The sequence below is a fragment of the Diceros bicornis genome, chromosome 5 (genome assembly GCF_020826845.1).
Source record: "Diceros bicornis minor isolate mBicDic1 chromosome 5, mDicBic1.mat.cur, whole genome shotgun sequence".
Taxonomy (NCBI): domain Eukaryota; kingdom Metazoa; phylum Chordata; class Mammalia; order Perissodactyla; family Rhinocerotidae; genus Diceros; species Diceros bicornis.
The window spans coordinates 15,246,273-15,269,660 of record NC_080744.1 but is presented as its reverse complement, the minus strand read 5'-3'; positions in this window follow the sequence as shown (position 1 = coordinate 15,269,660).

The window sequence follows — 23,388 nt, the reverse complement described above, 5'->3', positions numbered from 1 at the left end:
ATACTGACTCCCTTAAAGACTCATCTCGGATGCCTCAGCTCTGCAGGTTTTTGTTTGCAGTATCTCTGAAGCTACTTTCTAAAGGCCAATAATGTATTCTTTCCACTTATCTTCAGAAACTTTCAAAGTGGTAGAGTAAATCAGAAGAAACTTTGGGAAGCGATGGGAAAGTGGGACTGGGAAGTGTGAAGGAGACCCCAGAGGCCCTGGGCACAAGGGGAAGCCACAAAGGCATTCCATCCGGCCTGGGGAAAGACCACAGGCTCAGGGTGATGGCCTCCATGTGCAAAGAATTTAAGGGTGCATCTTTCTCCCTCATTTTTGAGAGGGAAATTAGAGCCCATAAATTGAAACTTGTTATTCCTTCATTTAGAACCCTTTGAAAGGTCCCCAGTGCCTCTTGGACCAAGTATAAACTCTTTAGCCTGGATGAAACCCTATCTGCTTCCCTTTCCTCTCCCTCCTCCCCCACCCCCATGATCTGGTTCTTACCTCTGCTGTCTTATCAAGCAGTGAAACTAAGATCAAGCCACACTTGGGAGGGAGGTGGCTTTGGAGACTAGATTAGTTTTTTATCGCTGTATAACAAATTACCACAACTTAGCTGCTTAAAACACCACACATTTATTACCTCAACATTTCTGTGAATCAGTAGTCTGGGCACAGCCTAATGGGTCCTCTGCTTAGGATCTCCCAGGCTGTAATCAAGATGTTGACAGGGATTGGGTTGTTTTTTGGAGGCTCGACTGGGGAAGTATCCGCTTCCTCATGCTCATGGTTATTGGAAGCATTCAGCTCCTTGTGGCCATAGGATTCGTGTCAGCTTGGTTATTCAAAGCCAGCAACAGAGAGACTCTAGCAAGCTGCATGCTACCATCTTATGTAATCACATAAACATGATTATGTACATCCCATCGCCTTTGCCATCTTCCATGGGTTAAATCAAGTCACAGGTGCTGCCCACGCTCTAGAGGAAGGGATTATACAAGGGTGTGAACACCAGGAGGTGGGGATCCCACCCACATGGCCTATGGCCTGCAGCCTGCCTGCTGCACTAAAGCTCTGGAGACTCTTCCCACCAGGGGCGTTAGGGTGGAAGGAGAAGATAGACAGTGTCATCTCCCAACACAAACATTAATCACAATGCTTTAAAGATTATTTATTTTTGACTCTTACTAGACCTGAAAGTCTTTGGAGGGAGGTACCATATTTTTCATACCAAATCTAGCATCATGTCCGCATACAGCATTCTCTCAGTACAAATTTGTAACTGAATGAACAGACCTATTGGTTTTTGGATATACAGGTATCAATAAAAACAGCCCTGTAGGTTTCCTGAATCCCAATACAGTTTCTTCTACGTACTTGTCTTCAACATGGTTTTTCTCTCTCATAAGGTTTGTAGAAGCTCTGATAATTGTTTTGCTCATTTCAACCCTTAGATATAAGCATAGTTCGGAATGCAAGCTGTCTCAGAAGTCTTATCTTTTATATGTTAAACACCCCTAGCTATGAAGTGATATTCTAGTTAATGTTTCCTTGATCACAAATAAACTTGTGTCAAGGGCCAAGTTTTGCAAATATTACCTAGAGGCCTCTATGTTATAGGAAGGCTCATGGAGATGTTATTCTACAGATTTGGTCAAATTGTAAATCACTTGAGGAGAAGAGGGGTTAAGGTGGGACTTTTGCTCTAGCTTGCTAGCTCACTCACACATTCCTCGGGGATTTATAACCCTTTAGACCATCACTTTACTTCCCAATGGGAAGACACACGTGAAAACCCTTGCAATATGAGCCTTTGCAAGGAGGAATGAGAGCTGTGTCTATACCGACTCTCCTGAGCTTTTCTCAGGTACAAAATAGTAAGTAGAGAGAAAACCCACGGACTTAACTCTTCTTGTTGGAAGTTTAATACATTAAATATTCTACCGAAATGCTTAATTTGTTGTTTCCTTCTGGGCTTGTGCCAATTAAACGTCTATTGCATGGTACCCATGTAATGCCAGTTGGTTCAGTCCCGTTGCTAACTTACAAACCCATAGATGAACACGGTCTGCAGGAGCGTAAGATGTGAAAGCAGCATGCGATCGCATGACAAGTCTTACAAGTGAAAAAAAGGCTTATAAACCATTACATTTCTTTAGCTCCTGGGAAATCAAGCAAATTGAAAACTCACATTCACATGTGGTGAAAATATTCTTTGTGTGCACCATATTCCACTTGAAACCAAAGAGACTTTCAGTTCTCTTCCCAGAGTTTCAGCAGAATAAAAAGTTAGACATTCTTCGTATTTTGTTAATGTATACAAAACAAAACAAAAAGCCCTGCCTACCTGAAGTTTACAAGCTAGAAGAAGAGCCATAAGATACACTGTTAACTAAATAAATATTGAGCAATCTCGAGTGTTAAGTATTATGGAGGGCTGAAAAACATCTCCCCAAAACTACCCACATCTTCATCTCTGGAACATGTGACTACTACCTTATACGGCAAAAAGGACCACAGACATGATTAAATAAGGATCTTGAGACAGATTTTCCTGGATTATCTGAGTGAGCTTTAAATCAATTGCATGTATCCTTATGACGGGGAGGGAGAAGGAGATTTCTCTCCCACACACACACGCGAGAGAAGGCAGTGGGACCACGGGAGCGGGGATTGGAGTACACAGCCATGAGCCAAGGACTGTGGACAGCCGCCAGAAGCCGGAAGAGGCAAGGAATGAATTCTTCCCTAGAGCCCCAAGAGGGAGCACGACCCTGTCAACACCTTGATTGCAGCCTAGAGAAACTGATTTTGGACCTCTGACCTCCAGAAACCTGAGAGAATAGATTTCTGTTGTTTTAAGCCACCAGGTTGGCGGTAATTTGTTACAGCAGCCACATGAAACTAAAGAAGTACCATGAAGAAAAGAATGCAGGAGAGGATAGAACGTAACCAGGGGAGGGGCGGGGCAGCCATTTTGAATGGGTAGCAAGGGAGAGTCTGAAGAGATGACATGAGAGCTCCAAGCTAATGAAATGGCCAAGTAAGAAGACAGAATGACCACTTGTGTGGGTGGGAGGGAGGTCACGGCTCTGCTGCTAAGGTGTGACCTCTTTGGAGCGAGCTCAAGAGGCAATGGGAGGTGAAGAACTGGAGACAGAATAGAAGGTACTTTTGAGCCGTTCTGCTCTAAAAGGAGCAGAGAAAAGGTACAGTAACTGAAGGGAAGCATGGGGTGGAAGGCCAATTTACATACTTTGTTTAATTTAATACAATGATCCTGAAGAAAAGAGCCACCTAAACTGAGGCTTACAGAGGTTCTGTGATTTGCCCACGGCCGTATACCAGGAAAGTGACTGAGCAAAAGTTCAAAACAAGTTTTTAACTCTTAGTACAAAATTCTTTATGATATAATAACAAAATAAATAAAAATGGCTTATACCTGGATGAAAGTGAGCTGAGCCTGTGTCCCCTGAGCCTCTACACACCACCAAAGACCCAGGCTTCCCAACACCAGCTCTGCCGCTGGACGTGCCTGTGGAGACATCAGACCAACATTCCTGACCAGGAACTTGGTCAATAAATACAGGGTCAAGGACTGAATGGAAAATAAGCCTTCTCATCATCATGCATTGCACAAGCAACTCCAAGGATTCTTAGTGAAGAGAATATTGTTAATGATAAAAAGAAAATATTTTGATTGTAAATGTTAACAGACTAGACAGAATAAACAAGTGAAAGATCTGTAGCATATGTTCTAGTGTTAAAGAAGAGGGAACATTTCAGAGGACCACCAACAAAGCTAGACTGAAGAGTAATGTAAGAATATCAATTTAACAATGAAAATCAATCACAAGCATCCAGTAGGTGTTCTGATCACATTGGGTGTGAATTCAGCTGGATTTGCACGATTCTGCAGCAGTCTTTGAAATATTGAAGGAAGTGAGACCTACTTAGTGCTCATATGTCACAGTTGCTCTTTATGAAGTATAGATAAGAGTCCCTACTTCCCGGGGTTGTTGGGAGAATTAAATGAGATAAATATGTATGAACTCCGGGCTATCATCTGCCCATAGGAGGCCAGCACATACATGGTTTCCCCTTCCTCCTCCTCCCTATTGTCACCCACCAGCCACAGGCCCTGGAGATCTGGCTCCGCCCACCCCGACATCATCTCCACCCACTTTTTCTCCTGCCATTTATGCACCAGCTGCTCTGACTTTTTTTCTCTTCTTGAACACGCCCTGCTTGCTCTCACCTGAGGGCTTCTGCTCAAGCTGGAAAGCTCTCCCTCCAGATCTCGGCAGGAAGGGTTCTCTCTCTTCATTCAGGTCTGACTCAAATGCCATTTTCTCAAAGAGGCATTCCACAACCACTGCATGAAATCCCCTCCCAGTAGTTCATCCTAAATCACAGCACTCTATTTTATTTTCTTCACAACACTCATTTCTGGAATGACCTTCCTGTCTCTCCTCACTAATGGCAAAGACCTGGTCTGTCATATTTCTTGCTTCTCCCCTAGCACCTGGAACAGTACGTGGCACAGAGAAGTGGCAGTCAAGAAATATTTGATGGAGTGAATCATTATCTATGTATGGAGTATATACGTACAGCCACTCTATGTATAGATGTTGTGTGTGTGTGTGTGTGTGTGTGTAAATGTAAATGAATTGGGGAGCAGAGACTAAGCACCAAGTCATATGGCATCATTTTAAACCCAACATTGCCAATTGAGCTGTATGATCATAGGTAAGATGCCTCGGCTCTCTATCCCCATTCCCTGTCTGTCAATGAAGGGTGATAACAATCTCCCCGGTATCAAGAGCCATAAATGAAGTGCTCCAAGTTAAGCACCTAATATAATGCTAGACATAACATAGAAAGTTCTTAATAACTGTTAACATGTATTTCCTGTCAAACAAAATTGTCATCATAGGAAATCATACTGTAATACCCCGCCCACCCTTAGTGAGCTATCATGACTACAGGAGCAAACTCTTAAAAAAACAACATATTCTAGGAATTCTAGGATACCCGGTTGCAATGATGAGCAGTCAACGGGCCCTGAGGTTTACCAAAGTTAAAGGTTGTATCTCGTCTAATGCTAAAAAGTCTTTGGAAAACACTTCTAATTTGGATTATGAAAATTAGGAGTAAAAAAGATACATCCAAAATATAAAAATACTTGAGAACCACTTAATGGAAAAATATCAGCGAACCCCAGGCTCCAGTGCCCTGGCTGCCCACCCAGCTCTACTGTTCAGCAAGTTACACAAAGTCAAGTTTGTTTGTACAACAGGTGTACTGGTCAGGTTGTGGCCACTAATTTTCCCAAGTCAGAGAAAATGCTCTAGAAGTTAGAAAGAAAGCCATTTTCAGGAGAATTGAAACATTTCCAACCCCCGGGACCTGGGCATCCCGTTGCAGACCTGACACACAGAGGACAACACCCTGCTGGAAGCAAATCAAAGAACCGTAATATGTGGAGCTTCTCACAGATACAGAAGCCAGAGCCTTACAGTGAAGTGTTTGCACGGAGCTTCACACACACCTCTATTGAAAGATGAGTTTAAGCCGTTTAGGTGTTTTCTTCACCTATTAAGTGCCTTTTCAAGGCTTACTTCCAAATTATTAGGAAAATCTGCAGGAAATGGGAAAATTTCAGCAGTTCACGTCCTTCCAGACACATTGACTTCCTCAGAGCTGTAGGTCCTGCCCAGTGCTCTTCATACAAGTGGTGCCCCATGAGCATCTGATAGAATCCTGGGGCCTCAGAAGAAACCAAGGCCCAGAAAAGTGATGCGACTTGCTCGAGCCAGAACCATGGCTACAAATAGGCTTCCTGTTTCTAGATTCAATGTTAAGTTCATTTTAGTAATTAGCAACTGGATTTTGATCCATTTGTGATCCACTGGAGTAGAAGATGACAGCTTAGGGAACTCGCCAGTTCTTACGCCTAAATCTCTTGGTCTGTCTGGAGAGTCATTTGTAACAGGATGACTCAGTCCAAACTCAGGTGTGAAACAGCAGCACAATGCTCTATTTTCTTTAAATCCTTCTGAATGCTTTACTACTGAGCTGTTATCTAGTCTCAGTCATAACTGGGGCTTCCTTCCCCTTACTCCCACCCCATGGTTGGGCCAAGTTCTTGGGAGTTTCATACACCACCGAAGCTTTCCCATTGCCCCTCTTATCAATCCACATTGGTTATCACCAAGGCATAAGCATCTTTGATGAGGCTGGAAACTCTCATCAAAGGCCTGGGCTCCAGCCTCGCTAGGCTGTCAGCGGAGGTCTGCAAGGCTCCCCGGGGCAATGCCACAAAGCACTGTTCCTGTTCTTGCTATATTCACTCATCCACCTGCCAACCTTCCACTCCCACTAGCCTCTGGGACAGCTCACCTCCCCAGCACTCCCTTCTGCCCCTCACCTCTAGGATCCCCAGCACCATCTTTTCAAGAAGCTTGGCATGTTAAGAAAAAGAGAGGAAGAGGCACTGACTTCAAGCAGCTTCTGCTTCTCGGTTCTGCAAAAACCCCTCGGGCAGAAAATATTAGGGATCTAGCTACCTCATTAAAATTCAGGAGAGGAAAAATTATGCAGCAAATAAAATTCAAGTGAGTATCTCAAAACCTTCCTCTGCCTCACCATCGTAGGTCATGCTGCCTCTGGCTTCCTGGTGCTATCATATTAAAATTTTCTAAAAACTAATGGGAAAGAGCTTTAGTTAGACACCCAAGACAGTTTGACTTAAAGTATGCATCCTTTGTGCATGCCTGGACACACACACACAGACACACACACAATTTTGGAACAGTACAATATTTGTGTTTGTACATGCATAAAATTTTTGAAGATCTATTTCAGACCTCTTTAGAACTATTTCCCAAGTAAGGGTCAAATCAACATCAAATTACTTTTAAAATACTGTCTATCAGAATAAACTATGTCGTTACTGTAAGTTTCACTCCAGAGGGTTATTCACTGGTCAGGAATATACCCCAGTTGCCGTTAGCTAAACATTTCATCAAAAAGTCTCTATTCCAGAAGTAGCTACCATCAGCTCTTCAGTTATCCCTTTCTCATCAATATGTGACATTTTGCTAATACAATGGATGTTCAAATTGGGTTCTCACTAGTGAAAGTAATGGTATCTAATATATGTGCAGTGGCTAAACTATTTTAGAGACATTCCCAACCCTTAAATGAACAGGTTTTAAGAATTAGGAACTGTGCTGTCCAATATGGTAGCTACTAGCCATATGGAGCTATTGAGTAATTGAAATTTTGCTATTTCCACACGTTAAAACACTAATATTTTGAATACACTGGGTTATATAAAATATATTATTCATATTACATATGTTTATTTTCACTTTAAATATGGTGCACATTATATTGCCATTGGATAGCGCTGATCTTAAAGATCCTTTAACTGTGGGGATGGTGCCCTGGGTTTAGACCTACTCCTAAATGGTCTTGGGTCCTGCCCCTAGTTCGGTAGATTCTACGCTCCCAGCAGAATTATCTGACCTCGTTCACTGAATCCTGCCACTGGAATAGTGACTCATTTAACTCAGGCATCACACTCCATTGTAGGCACTGAGTCAGACAGGAAAGAGGTCAAAATAATCAAAATACTGACCTTCCCAGAGCTTACAGAAGAGGTGCTTTGGTGACAATTTACTAAAAAGTGACCTTTTGACAAAATTTGATCAGAAAACTTGCTTTCATTATAACCTGGCAGTGAAGTTGCGTAGAAATAGCTACACCTCGCCTACTCCAGGATACTGCCTTTCGAGCAGAGGCCCTGGCCCTGGACCCAGTGCTTTAAAGGGCCTTTGTCTGAACTGTTCCAGACACATCCCTCTCCCAAGGCAGCTGTCTGTGCCAGGGCCCTGCAGCCTGGTGAGGCTCAAGACAACTCTGCTGCAAGCTGATGCAAGTAGCGCTGTAATGCAGGGGCCAGCAGATGTATGTCAGTGACAAAAGTGTCAGATGTCCCAAGCTGGATTACAGCCTGGTGTAGACCATCACCCTGGTGCCTGACAGGCCTGGCTACAGAACTGTAAATGGGCTGTGTCTTTCTGCACTAAGCCCAACTGTTCTCAGTGGGTTGGGACTTGAAGGCTATACATCATTCTTCTCTCTCATGCTACAATAAAGGAGCAGCAATTCCAAGGAATTGTATCTCTATTACATATACAAACTAGGAGATTTATAGTGATCTTTAGTGATAAATAAATTATATTTATAATATATGCATATATTCTATATCCTGTGGGAGATTTTTATGGTCATGAGCTCCAATGACTCACACCTCCTAGTATCCATGCCTTTGCTTGGCCCTTCCCACCTTAACTCTGGCCTTGGCGTGCGACTTGCTTAGGCCAGTGGAACAGCAGCAAATGTGATGGTGTAAGCAGAAGCTAGGAAAGTGCTAGCATACTGCAGCTTGCTCTCCTGCAACCCGAAGGCCACCATGCTGTGAAGAAGCCCAGGTTTTTAAGAGAAAGGCCTAGATTATCTTAACTGCCCCCAGCACCCAGCACCTATCTCCCAGCCTCCCTGCCAGCTGAATGCAACTGCATGAGTGAGCCTGGGTGAAAGCAACAGCAGAACTTTCCAGAATTGTGGGAAAAAATAATGTTGTTGTTTAAAGCCACTAGGTTTGGGGGTGGTTTGTTATGCAGTAATAGAAATCTGATGCCATCCCCCAGTTAGGTAAAGATGTGTTCTCTGCCCTAAAAGGCTTCTCCGGATCCCACAGCACTGGCATAGCAGGGTATGAGGTTAGTGGTAAGCGTTAATTAACTGATTACCAAAAATGTTGTATATGAAAATCTGGATTTTAATATAAAATGAGGTTGATAATCTGCTTTATATAAGGTTTTCCTCTGTTAATATTGAAAAAAAGAGTGTAAAGCATTTGTTTTATAGACTAGTCTTCATGTCCATTGAATGAGGTAGCTATGAGCTAAGTCCACAGCCTATAGGAACTGCTACACCGATACAGGAAGTGTGTCAAATCCAAATCTTAATTTTTTTTAATTTGTTTACCTATAAGAGACAAAAAATCTAAAAATCATTCCAGTCAATTGAATATTTTGTCTTAATACACTTTACTTAGGGAAGCAAAGCCTCCGGGCACCAAACTGTTAGAAAACTACAAGAGAATATGAATAAATGCAGAATGAATGAGCACAGAACAAGTGCTCTGAGAGTTTATAAAAAGGAGAGGCTAATCTGGGCTAGAATCTTCAGGAAAAGTCTTAGAGAAAAGAAGCTTCCAGTTAAACATGGCAAACTGAACACATTCAATTCCTTCCTGATACTGCCTAAAATTATAGCACAGAGAATTTTTTAAAAGCCACAAAATAATAAGGACAAACAAAATAAGGGAAGACACAACAGCAACAAAATTTTTGTACAAATAGCGTCTGATTTAGCAGACTGGAGAAAGTTGAAATGTGAGCTGGAAACGGGAGAAACCCGGAAGCAAGCCAGCCCACTCTGCAGGACCACTGCCCTCAAAAATGCACTCAGAGGACCAGAGGCCCCAAGGACCTCTCACAGTAGGTGTCACAGGTAGAGTTGAAGACAGGAGTGCTTTCCACAGGTCCAGCGTTGATATAAGGAGCAGCCTGACGCCCCTCAGTGCGGACCACACGTCCCTCCCTAACCCTGCCCGAGTCTGAAGCTCTGGGCTCCGGACACCAAACACAGTCGAGGTCAGAAGTGGTTTTCTGGCAAGAGGGCTATTACGTGAAAATCTTGACACCAAATTAGAGACCTCAAGTTCCCTTTTTGCCTGTCTCCAAGATCCCTAGCAGCTAAGTGTGTATTTTAAAGGCAAGAGATTAACGGTACCCTGTGGAAAAAAAAGATCACGCAATAGAAAAGACCTAAGGACACTCATAGGCAAGGAGCACAGCCTACAAACAGAGCTTTCGGTCAGATCTGACGGACCTTACTCTTCAACAGGAAGGGCTAGCCCAAGAATCAGCAGGTACTTCAGGGCTGCTTCTAACATGACAGAAAGATAGTGAGTCAAACAAACCAAGAGACTTGGGAGAGTAAGAGACAGTGCACGAGCTAGGAAAAAAGTCTAAAATAGTACAGTTAACATCTTCAGATATCTTCAGAAAATATTTCACATCCTTTATGCTATAAACAAGATGCTTAAAAAAAAATAAAGAACCTTCAGAGAAAAAGAAGGGAAAATTAAGTGATAGGAGAAATTTTATAAATTCAAATAGAAGGTTTGGAAGCCAAAGTGGAAACAATGTTCCAGAAAGCAGAACAAAATTAAAGGAGATGCAAAGTGAGAAAAATAAAACTGGAAATTAGTCTCAGAAATCAATCATCCAAATATAAGGAGTTAGAGAAAAGAAAGGGGGAGGAAGTGTTGGAAAAAATAAGAAAGTGTTCACTAAATAAAGGAGTTTCCAGATTGCAAGTACAAATAAAGTTGCAATAGAATGAATAAAAAAAGATACAATGTGAAATTTTAGAAAAATCTTGGACAAAAAGCTCCTTTAAAGCTTCCAGGAAGAGAAAGATCAAAACAAAGAATTCAAAATTAAAATGGCATCTGATATATTCAACACTGGAAGTTAAAATTAAATGGAACAATGCATTTAAAATTCTGAGGAAAAATGACTTCCAGCCTAGAATTCTATACTCAGACAAATAATCGAGTCTGGGGGCAGAATAAGTTTTTTCAGATAAGTGAGTCTAAAAAAGTTGACCTCCCTTGTAAATTTCCTCAGGAAGTTACTAGAAACTGTGCTTCAGCAAAGCAATGGAGCAAACCAAGGAGGAGGAAGATGTAGAAGGCAGGAAGCAAGGGATCCAGCTCTGGGAGAAGCACAGGGAATCCCCAGGTTAGTGGTGAATGGAGATCCACTCATCCGAGGATGACGGCGGTGCTGCCGTCCTGAAATACAGCCAGTCCATGTGGGAGCCGAAGGACGACGACTCTCAGGAGGTCTGTCTCCAAGAAGAAGATGATTACTTAACTATGTTCAGACACATTGAGAGGAGATTTATCCTGCTGTTGGAGTGTGTAGAAGTTCATAGAAAATTAAAAGTAACAATTATTAACACCAGAGAAAACAAAGAATTATAGAAGCACGAAAGTGTAATCACAGAATACTGCATGGCTTGGCTCAAATAACATGTCTACCAGCTTATTGATAAAAACCACTGAACACTGGGTTAATCAAAAGTCATGATAGAAATTTGTTGAGAGAGCGGGCGAAGGGTAAGTGTAGGGTGTAATGGTGATGGTTGGGGGAGGGGCATGATATAAATTCTCATTTTTAAAATATGAAGCCAACAATATTCCAGACTTAAACCAAATAGGAAATAGCAGTATAAGGCATGCCATCTAGAAATATGGTAGTACGTATCCAAAGAAACAACTTTAAAAGTCAAAAAATAGTTACTCGTTGTAAGTGTGAATGGGGAAGGGGGACAGGGACTATTTGACTGAAAACTACATCCATATGATCAATTAAATATCGTTCTATTTAAAAAAAAATCTTTTAAGGGAAACTGAGCAAGCTAGGATCTTGGCTAGGTGAAAGGAAGACCAGTTCTGCTCAATCCTGTTCTGCTTAAAGTGAAATGCTTGACTGCAGAGCTCACTGTCCAGCGGGAGAGATGTGTCCCAGCTTGGAATGATGCCTAGGAAAAAGCAAAGAGGTCCATTTTTTTAAGCCTTAAAAGAAGATGATGGATTTCAGAAGGCTGGTGGGGAAAAAAGAAGAAAGCAACTCTGGAGGAAAAGAACAGCATGAAAGAAGGAATCGCTCCACACTGAGCATGGCAAGTGGCCAGACCCGGAGGATTGCAGCCTGGCTACAGGCGTATTGAGCTGGGGAGCAACATTAGAAGGGGGCGGGGAGCCAGATTCCAGTCTGAGGAATTTGCCAACTCTGGGCCTTTCAGCCACATTTAATCTGTGCCTCCTGTGAATGCTGATATCTTAGCACCGACCGGAAACTTAATCACGGAGCCTCTGAAATTAGACTACTGCAGACGCTGACCTCACCGTCCATCACCCTCATAGGTTTTGTGGTCTCCCTGCCCCCAAGCTCAGGAATTAATTGTAAGACTACCAGAATTCCAGGAGGGTGAATTCTCAGCCCTAACACTTCTTCTACACCAAAGTCAAGGCCCTGATAGGGAAGGAGTAGAACCCTGAGACTTGGAATGGGGATATCTGGGTAGACACACTTGACAACCTTGAACCCCAAATTTCCCTGAACCTTGTGGGCCTGTAAAAGTTGCTCATGTCCCTTATTAGAGGATAGCAGCCACCCTTTGTTTGAAGACAATGCAGAATCTTCAGTGGAGGCAGGTACCTTATAGGACAATGCTTGTGTTCCCCAGGATCTGCTCCCACAGCCCACCTTGGACCAAGAACTAGGGTCAAATCTCAACATGGCCCACCAGGAGAAATTCAGACGTGCTAAGGGATGAGAAGAATTGCACACTGAAGGAGCTGCAGGAGCTAGCAAATGTATACCCACAAGAAAGGCAAGAATTTGACTGGATGTGGATTTTGAAGATGCTGAATCAAGAGCAGTAGAAAATAAAGCTGAATAAGGGAGTTCATCAGTATGGGGACACTCTTCCAAGACACAAGATTTAACACTCTGGTAAGTGTTAGGACTTTTAGGACTTTTCCTAATCCCCTGTTAGAATGGTTCTTAGAAGCCTGGAAAATGTACTGGCCCACATTAAATGAAGAAGAGATACCAGAACTACTGTGGCAAACTGTGGAGGAAGGATTGAAAGGGTCAGAGAAATGGGCATGCTAAAATGGATTTATTATAATCCATTTACCAGAAAACCCACTATATTCCTTGGGAAAGCCCAGAGGGCACTCTGATTATCAAGGCGATATGAAGTATGCTGGTGAGGGAGTGTCACTGCCATCATCAAGAAGCTTAGCAGTTGCATTCCTCTGTAGGCAGAGGATGCTGTTTCAATGTCGGTTCCTTACTAGCTGTGGGGATCATATAGCTCCAAAATAGCAGAGGCCTGGTAGCAGTACTTAACTACCAGGACCTAGGTGATCATAATTACCATCCTGGGCAGCAAAATCAGAACGGTAGCCAGTAGTGGCTGACCTATATGGATCTATAGAACATGGTGTCTCTAGAGACAGGATATGTCAATAGCCAAGGGACTATTGCTTAGTATTACTAAAAGAGACCAAGAATGTAGGAGCATAAAGTTGAGATCAGCTGCCCCAGTAGGAAGTCATGATCCTTTGCCCAAATTCCAGACCCAAGTCAATTCTCAGACCCAGAATCCACTGATTGAAAGAGAAGACAGACAAATCAGGGGGACAAGATAAATTTGAGCATCAAAATAATGATAGTGAGGAATTATCACATATTAAATAAAGTAAAAATCCATGGGGGCTACAATGATATAAATGAATAAGGGGGATGGGAAAGCTTTTTCTTGCAGTAGAAAGCCAACTAATAAATGTAGAAGGGATAACAAAATCAGAAACCACCATTTAACCAGTGCCTCGACTTAGGCAAGAATCACCAGTGATTGCTAAAATAGTGAATGAAAGTTTTTTGGGGTTTTTTTGTGAGGAAGATTAGCCCTGATCTAACATCCGATGCCAATCTTCTTTTTGCTGAGGAAGACTGGCCCTGGGCTAACATCCGTGCCCATCTTGCTCTACATTATATGGGACACCGCCACAGCACGGCTTGACAAGCGATGTGTCTGTCCGCGCCCAGAATACGAACGTGTGAACCCCGCACCACCAAAGCGGAACACACTCACTTCACCGCTACGCCGCCAGGCTGGCCCCATGAATGACCGTTTAATAAGAAATGGGAGATAATATTCACATAGTCTCAAGTATCACCCCCCCCCAAGATATTTATTAATTACAGAGTATGTAATAGTATCCTGGCAGGTACTTCTTTAGCCAAATTATCACACTTAACAGCGCCAGTAATGGGACTAATCTACGGCATGTGTCTCTTGCTATGACGCACTGAAAAGGAGACAATACCACTTCAGTGGTAGTTCTGCCAAAAATGCATAACTTGAATCTGAGCATGAGGCAAACAAATCCAAATTGAGGGACGCTCTACAAAATAATTGGTCTCTACTCTTCAAAAATGTCCATTTCATGAACTATAAAGACAGACTCAGGAACTTTTGTAGATTAAAGGAGACCAAAGAGATACGACCAATAAATGCAATGCGTGACCTTGGACGTTCTTTTACTATAAAGGATGTTATTGAGACAATTGGTAAAGTCTGAATAAGGTCTACAGTTTTGATAATAGTATAGTATCGAGGTTAATTTCCTGATTTTGATCATTGTACTATTTAAGAGAATTCCTTGTTTTCAGAAAACACACATTGAAGTGTTTAGAAATAAAAGGTAATCATGCTGCAAGTTAGTCTTAAACAATTCGGAAAAAAAAATGCCTACAGAGGACAGTTTACAGAGGAATGCAACTGCTAATATATATGTATATACATTTTTTTCTGAATTGTATATATGTATATACACATCCTATATATGTATACATATATTCTATATATGTATATACACATATATACATCTGTCTATCTATCTATCTATGAAGAAAATGATACAGCAAATGTGGTAAAATGTTAACATGTGGAGGATCTAGGTAAAAGATACCCAGGAATTTTTTATTGGGTCTACTGGGTCCATGGAGCTGCTTACTGGTCATTTCTCTTGCTCCTAAATGTGTAAACGGAAGGGACATACTAAACTACAGAACTCTTGTATTGGACATTGGTTCCTTAAAAAGTAAAGTAAAAGAATTGTAGTAGGAAAGGTCAAATGGGAACCCCTGAAATAATAATTTATTTTAAGCCAAATGTCCTCAGGCCCTGCCATCTTGTAGACTCAATTCCCATTGAGGCAACATTAATACCCTAAGTTCCCTGGATCATCACTCCCACCGGCTGGTGTAAATCTCATCTTCCCCATTCATTCCTGGACTACCCAAAGGGAGCCTCATACACGCTCAGGAACAAGCGTGCTCATGTCCTCTGCCTCAGCCTCCTCCTCAATATTGGCTTCCTATACACCACTGGAGGCTGGTGCCTCAATAACCTGAGGCTCCCTGAGTGCTGACTGCTGTTCTCAAGGCTTAACAAGACTCTTGAAGTGACAAAGAGTGCTCCTTGATTCCCAGCTGAAATCACACCAGAGCTACACTGTTTGAGCAGCACTGAGGAGACCAACGCTCTCCCAACCCCAGGTTGATCTTTATGAAGACTTGCAGCGCAAAGAGCACTGATGAAGGATTTCTTTAGAGTAGTTGATAATGTTGATTCATATACCACCATCCCATTCACTGAGCATTTCATATGGGTATATGTTACCTAAGCAGCAAGACTGAACATTCCTTCAGGGAACCCGCTTCTTCTGTATATTCAATAGTGTACATATTGATTGTGCTCAAAAAATTCTGGTTAAGTGATTAGCCAATAGAGACCTGGACAAGGTTCCCAAGTCATTGCTTAAAGAAAGGAAACTCTTTTGTTCCATATGATAGTAGAAGAGACTATAAGTGAAAGTGGAATCTGTTAATTAATTTGATCATATGATCATCTGTTGTTATTTGGGGGCTATAGTGTGTTGGCACCCAAGACCTTTGACAAAGTTAAACTAGAAATGAAAAATGGCTGAGAAAGATGGTCAAAGCAGTAGAATGAGCCTTGGGCCTATAAGAAGTGAGTATACACTGTCGGTAGGTATTTACAACCTAACATGAAAATAGTCCATCAGAAGAGATGGTAAGCCACAGGAAATAAAAAGGGAGAGTCGCAGAAGTGAATGTTGACAGTACCTACTCCTAGCCCTCAGACACCTGGGAAAGGTACCCCAAATCATGTTTTAAAACAAAAAGAAGTTTCCACATGCACACACAAGCCGTAAGAGGGAAGCTAATGGAAATACACTATTTTGTCCAGTGGCTGGTTAGCTCAGATGGTGACAACATATTGCTAAATAGCAAAAACAACCCTTCAGATTTGATCACTGTGATATTGTGATTTATAATAGGAAATTTGTATTTGATCTTCCTCCTGTTCTCAGTGCAGAACACAAAATTCTTGGAATTTCTTGCAATGAGAGCAATAAAGGTAGCTTTTGTCATGTTAATGAGGTGACTTTGGGAAAGCACCTAAGGGGGATGGGGGCTGGTTGCCAGTGGAACCAATCATGTGATTAGACAGTTGGAAACTTTCAGTCCCACTGCCATCCCACCACCTCCAGGGAGGGCGGAAGAGCTGGAGATTGAGTTCAATCACTAATGGCCAATGATTTAATCAATCATGCCTATGTAATGAACCCTCCACAAAAACCCAAAATGAGAGGGTTCAGAGAGCTTCCTGGCTGGTGAACACATGGAGATGCCAAGAGAGTGGCACACTGGAAGAGAGCTCTGTGCCCTTTCCCCATACCCTGCCCTATGCATCTCTTCCATCTGGCTGTTCCTGAGGTATATCCTTTTATAATAAACTGGTAATCTAGTAAGTAAATGTAAGTACAAGTAAAGTAAAACATTTCTCTGAGTTCTATGAGCCATTCTAGCCAGTTAATCAACCCCAAGGAAGAAGTTGTTGGAATTTCCTATCTATAGCCAGTTTGTTAGAAGCCCAAGTGACAACCCGGATTTGCAGTTGGTGTCTGAGGTGGGTGGAGGTGACACTCTTGTAGGACTGAGCCCTTAACGTGTGGGATCTGACGCTGTCTCCAGGTAGATAGTGTTGATATGAGCTCAACACAAGGTTCGCATAAGGGAAGCCATGTTGTAGAAAAGAAACCCTATTATAACTTTGAATGACCTCTGACTAACTGACCCAGCTGGATATGCACCCTCCAGGAGATCTAACTTCTCCGTAGATTTTATGACCCCTGCTTGTGTATGTACCTCCCAGCTGCAATAAGACCATATCTTTGTTCTTTTAAGTTCCTTAGGAATGTGATGACCCCCGGACAGAGAGTCTTTCTGGTGTGGCCACTCCCAGTCTGTAACACCAGAGGTTCCTAACCCCCTCCCCTATAACCCACTGGCCTATATAACAGCTTCAGGATTCTGTGCCCCCCTTAAGATGGTACTTTAGGACACTAGTCCCTCCCATCTTCCAATTTGCTAGCTTATTGCTTAATAAAATGCCCTGTCTCTGCTACCATCTTGCCTCTTGACAATTGGCTTTTGTCTCACGGCAAGCAGATCGTGCCCTCTGTGCGGTAACAGTGTCAGAATCAGAACCGAGTTAAATTGTAAGACACTCAGCTGGTATCAGAGAATCGCTTGGTGGTGTGTTAAAAAATCACACACATTGGAGTTAGTGTCAGAATCATAGCAGTGATCAGAATCAGAATCGTCATCACTCACTTATGCAACTGCTGTAAAGTAACTACTTTATGAAAGGTATTCCACTAGGTACTCTATTTCCCCAAAGATATATACAAACCAAGCAAAATAAAACATGCTCGCTAACAGCTACAAAGGCAGTTTGTGATGAGTTCCTTGAAATTCACAACATAGTGTAATGGGAAATGAGGACAAAGGATAAAATTGAAGTAGTATTTAATTTCATCTTGGACAGATAAGATTTTGGCAGGTAAAAGGACAGGAGAATCAAGGTTTCTCCTAAACTGGCTAATTGTTTTTCAGTTATACTAGTTGCCGGATCAAGAGTAAGTGAGAATAAACCCATCACCACCGCTGGATCAACAGTTCAGAAAGACAAACCCAGCTCATGGTGGACCGGGGATGTCATTGCTATACAACAAACAGTGCCCATGTGGGAATAAAAGTTCAGAGCTGCACAAGAGAAAGTCTGGCAGCCAATCAGTGTCTTCCCCTGCTGCAGTGCCAAACCCTGCACCGAGCAACCTTGAAAGTCCTTCGATTGAAGGGGACAGCATTCAAGGCAGGAGGTTCGGAGCAGGCAGTTAAATGCGGAGGTAGCGCTCCCTTGATTTTGTAGCCTTAGAAAACTGGGCCATTCCTTTACCACTAATAATGTAGGCAGAGAAGAAAGACAAGAGTGCGTTGCTTTTGAAGATAAATCCCCACAGGAAAGCTGCTTTGCTCTGTGTAGGTAGAAACAGACAAAGAGTTGCAAGAAAACGGTCACATCCTCTAACACTTTTATCTCCTTGCTGCCTAGCAACTTTCATAGGGAGAGTGTGGAGAGGGAACATTGTCACCGACGCCCGCCCGAGAGTAAGCAGGCACCGCGTCTGCAATGTCATCTCTTACGGGCTTTCACACCACACTCTCTGAAGAGCTGCCCTGTGAGAGCAAGTGGCCCCCACCAATGAGGTTCCAGAGAGTGCTCTTTCCTCCTCGTGGCTCTTCTTGTAGAATCTTATTTCCGGCTGTTTCTTTGGGCTTTCTCCTCAGGCTGCCAGGAGGAAGAGGGAAGTTGCTGGATTGTTTGAAGTCAAAGGAATATTATGGTTTAAAAATAAGGAAGAGCAGGCTTAATTGCATCTGTTTCCACCACGTTCTCATTCTAGTATCTCAACATGTCGGAACACCCTGCTTCTGCTGGTGCCAACCCAGTGACAGGGATCTCAGCTCACTCACTCCACTATGGGCTCCTCTAGCTCCTAGGAAGAGCTTCCTAATCTTAAGCCAAAATTTGACTCTCAGGGCTTCTGAGAAAACAGTGATAAAAAAGAGAAAAAAGAATAATTGAATAGAAAAATATTTCTCTGAGCAGAGATGAGATGAATCTGCTAACTACAGAGCAGTATTTTTAAAAAAAAAAAAAAAGACCTAAATCCAAAATATATGTATCTAAATGTATTGTGGAGAATTTCTGATTTTCAGATCTAGTAGACTAAAAACTATAGAAAATTAACACTAGCAAAGATTATTTAATAGAGACCTATATGTACATAAATAATTTTGTAGTCTTTAGAAAATAGACATTCTCAAATGCTTCTGGAACGAAATTTGTTTAGGTATTAGATTATTGAAATCCTTTAAGACTTACAATATGCAAGAAAACTGGAAGTAAGTAAAAACAAAAACAAATATGCATACACTAACCACTTGAAAATTGTAACAAATAAGAAAAATACTTGGATTAGAAAACAATAAACCCTAAAGTTAGAGACTACTCAGAAATAATGAAAATATTAATTACTAAGAGTAAGCATTCAATTGTTACTTGTGTGTCAAATACTCTATTTTATGCTTAATCTTTACAGTAACACTATGAGATACATGTTATCATCTCCATTTTTCAGGTGAAGAAACTGAGGCACATAGAGGTCAAATAGCTTGCCCAAGGTCATATAGGTAATCAGTGGCAGAATCAGAATTTGAACCCAGACAGCCTGGTTCTAAAGCACACATCCTTAACCACTGTACTGTATAATTTCATATAAAAACCCACGGCAATGGCCAAAGCCATAGAGAGGAAAATTCATACCCTTAATAGCTTTTTATATTTAAAAAAATGATTAGTTAACACAAGATTGCAGGATGATGGCAGACTTAGTAAATGAGGCTACTGCCTCCTTCTGCACTAAATGTCTAGGGGAAGGGGAAGGAAAAAGTGGAAATGCTGTTGCCCTGCCAAGGATTTACCAGTGTCTTTGTTGATGGCGTTGGCTGAAATGTGCAGACCCGTGTTCGTACACAGACACAAGCTAAGGACTGGTAGGAATCATGGCTTTGACTAACAGTGCCATGAGTTTTATAGTATCTGTGCATATTGAGTTAAAATTAGTTCTGTGCATATTGAGTCAAAATTGAGTTCTAAGTGATTACATCTCTAATGATTTTGACTACAGTAACTCGCTAAATTGCTGTAAATGGGGACTTCTTGGGTGAAGTGTTTAAGAGCCCAAGCTGTGGTCTTAGACCCTGGCTTGAGGCTATGGATATTACTTAACCTCATTTTCCTCTTACATAAAATGGGAAAAATGAGAAAAACAATAGCCACCACCAAATCTACCATCTCCTGGGGTTGTTGTAAGAACTAATTATAAAGCACTTAATATAGTGCCTGGTACAGAATAGCTTTGTTCTCACATTTTATCTATGTTCTATACCCACACGGCCCCGGGGAAATAAGAAACTGCTATTAGCAGACCAAAACCTGAAGTATACCCACCCTCCAAAAGTCAAACTAGGCAGAAATAAATTGTCAGAGGAAACCATAAGACTTCACATTCTCTGTAATAAGGGGCTAGAATATTTGGACAAGCCCTCTTGAAAACAAAACAAAAACCTAAAATCTCGGGGCAAAGTGTTAAAAAATAAAAGAAAAACAGACACATCTTTCTTAAAAGTAAGAGGAGCTAACAACACAGTTAGAAATAACCAGAACAAAAGGAACTCCAGAGACAAATGGACACAGAAGCCACTTTTGTTCTGAGGGGATCTGTTGTTCCCCTAGACTTGAACTTGCATGTGAATGACTTTTGGCTCCAAAAGGGACATATATCAAAGCTCAGACTCATACAAGGTGGGGTGTCTAATGGAAGACTCTCTCCTCACTAAGCCAAGGGCCCAAAGGTGAGGATGAACCAGAGGAATCCAGGCCTCCGGTGAGATCTTGCCTCCTGTATGGACCCAGACCTCAAGACTTGACCTAGGATTAGGGTAGTCCTGGACTGGAATTGCCCTCAGGCATCAAGCAGAAGCAAACTCAAACATTCTCTGGAAGACTGTAGCTTTATTCTAGTTCTCCACTTGTTCCTAGAGATGGTTCCAAGTGTAATAGTCCAGAATCAATGATAAGGATGCACACTAAAAATAAGTTACCTTGAGGGAAAAAGGCAGAATCATGCATGCACGCATACACGCATGCACACGTGCACAGATGCAGATCCACAAAAGATTCAGACTATAAGAGAATTTTGCTTATTATGTTTAAAGAAATATATAAGATATGCTTGAAAACATCTGCAGGGAACAGAGAACTCTCACCAAGTGATCTTGCAAATGAGAAGAAGAACCAAATAGAACTTCTAGAATTAAAAAATGTGATAACCAAAGTTAAGAACTCAGTAGATAAGTTAATACCAGATCCTACACCTTGATGAATAGGGATAAAAATCAAAAGAAGTTATCCAGAATGTAGCCCAGAGAAACAAACAGAAAATACAGAAGGGCTAGTGAGAAGCGGGAGGTATAGACGTAGAGTCAAGGGTTTTCAATTGGGATCTCCAAAGAAGACAGTGGGACAGAGACCACACTTGAAGAGATAATGGCTGAGAATTTTCCATAACCAATCCAGATTCAAGAAGCTCAATGAATTCTAGAATTCGGAATAGAAATAAGTTCACATCTAGATACATCATAGGAAAATTGCTGAAAACTACAGACAAAGAGGATACTCCAAAATGAAGTCCGAGAAAAACCAACAGATTTCCTTAAAAGGAGTGTTGGACTGACAGCAACAACACAGAAAACAGTGGAATGGCCTTTTCTTAGGATGCTGAAGATCATTGTCAACCTGGAATTCTATTCCCAGTGAAAATATTTCTAGAACCAAGGTGAAATAAAGATATTTTTAGAAAACAAAAACAGAGTTTGTCACCCAAATAAAGGAAACTCTAACAGATGTCCTTCAACTAGAAGCAAATATAATCCAAAATTAAAGATCAGAGATGCAAGAAGGCTTTGTAAGCTCGTCTAAATAAACGTTGAATGCAACTAGGTCTTGCAGGTTTTAAATACAGAAAGGTCATTACATTTCCCAGAAGGAGGGTGAAGTTAACTTTAGACTTTGATACATGTTGTGATTTTTAGGATAACACCAAAAAGGAATAGAAAAAGAATGTACCATGTCTGAACTTGTAGAGGAAAAACGGAATTATACAAAAATTTAGAAGAGGCAAGAAAGGAAAGAGTACCATAAAACAGGGTAAACACAAGGCACAAAGTAAGATGTTAGATTTAAGCCCAAATGAAACAGTGATCACACTTACTTTAATTGAGACATGTACAAAAGAATGAGGAAAATCTCCATGAGCTGATATAGAGTGATTGTCAGGATATATTTTTAAGTGAAAAAGCAAGATAAAAAAAATTATATGTCACTCTTTGTATAAGAAAGGAAAAATAGGAATACATATGTTTATTTTTGCAAAATTAGAAAGGATAAATGACAAATAAAATCAGTGGCTTCTGGGGGTGAAGGGGGTTGGTGTCTATGGTGTGGAAGGGGTAGAGAAGAGAATGAGACTTCTAAATATACCTTTCTATATAGTTTTGACTTTTGAACCATGTTAATGTTCTATGCATTCAAAAAATAAATTGAAACAAGAATGGGGAAAACTCTAAAATTGAATGCAGATAGAAACAAAAGAACCCAATCATATCACATTGATACATAATTACACAGAAGGAAAAATCTAAATAATTTCTGAACACAGTACTCTGATAATGCACCCTCAATAGAATACAGTTTAGTTTAAGGACAAAAAGAAAACTGCAAAGAAATCTTAAACTTGACTTAGTAAGTTTATTGTTGATGAAACAAACATGAACTATTCTGAGTTTACCACAGGACTGAGCAAATATATTGTTGGGAACCCAGGTTCTCATTGAGGGAGAAGAGAGGTACAGATATTGAATGTGGGCAGGAGAGAAAAAAATCTACGATGTTAGAATGGAATTAGAGACATCATCAGGATAAACAAGATTTCTTAGCTCTTTCTACAGAAAGGGCCTGGGAATAATCACATCCCTGGACCAAGGAGCACCCCTAGCATCCAGATCTTAGTTTTGAATCCTGTTCCCCACTATAAAGTAACATTATCACGTCTTGGAGAAATGACTGTTTTCAGGACTGAGATAGGGAAAGTAAAAAGGAAGACTGGAAGATCCTGTCCCAGAGAGTAGAAAAGTGCTCGAAAACTGATGGGTACTACCAAAAGGACACAGGCGCCCTCGACGGGGGAGCTTGAAAGAGTTTGAAATGGCCAAATCTGCAATAATTTAAACCTCAAAATAAATAATGACAGGAATAGATGCAATATTGAATAAACAAAATAATCCAAGAATCCATCCTGATCCTAAAAATTTGTTTTAAAAGGGATGGGGCAAAAGAGGAGGGAAGGAAAAACTTTTCCTTAGAGTAGAATGTCAACTAATAAGTGTAGAAGGAATGATAGAAATAAAAAATCATTATTTTACAACGGTAAAAATCACCAATGAATGATAAAATATTGGGTTAGAGGTTGTTGGGGAGCAGAATGTGGAGAAATCTGACACCTACTCTAACCAAGTGATCAAACTTAGTATCAGTAATAATGGGACAACTGTATCATGCACCCCTGATACACCACACTAAGGAGAACGCAACATTGTTCGTCTATGTAGTACTCCT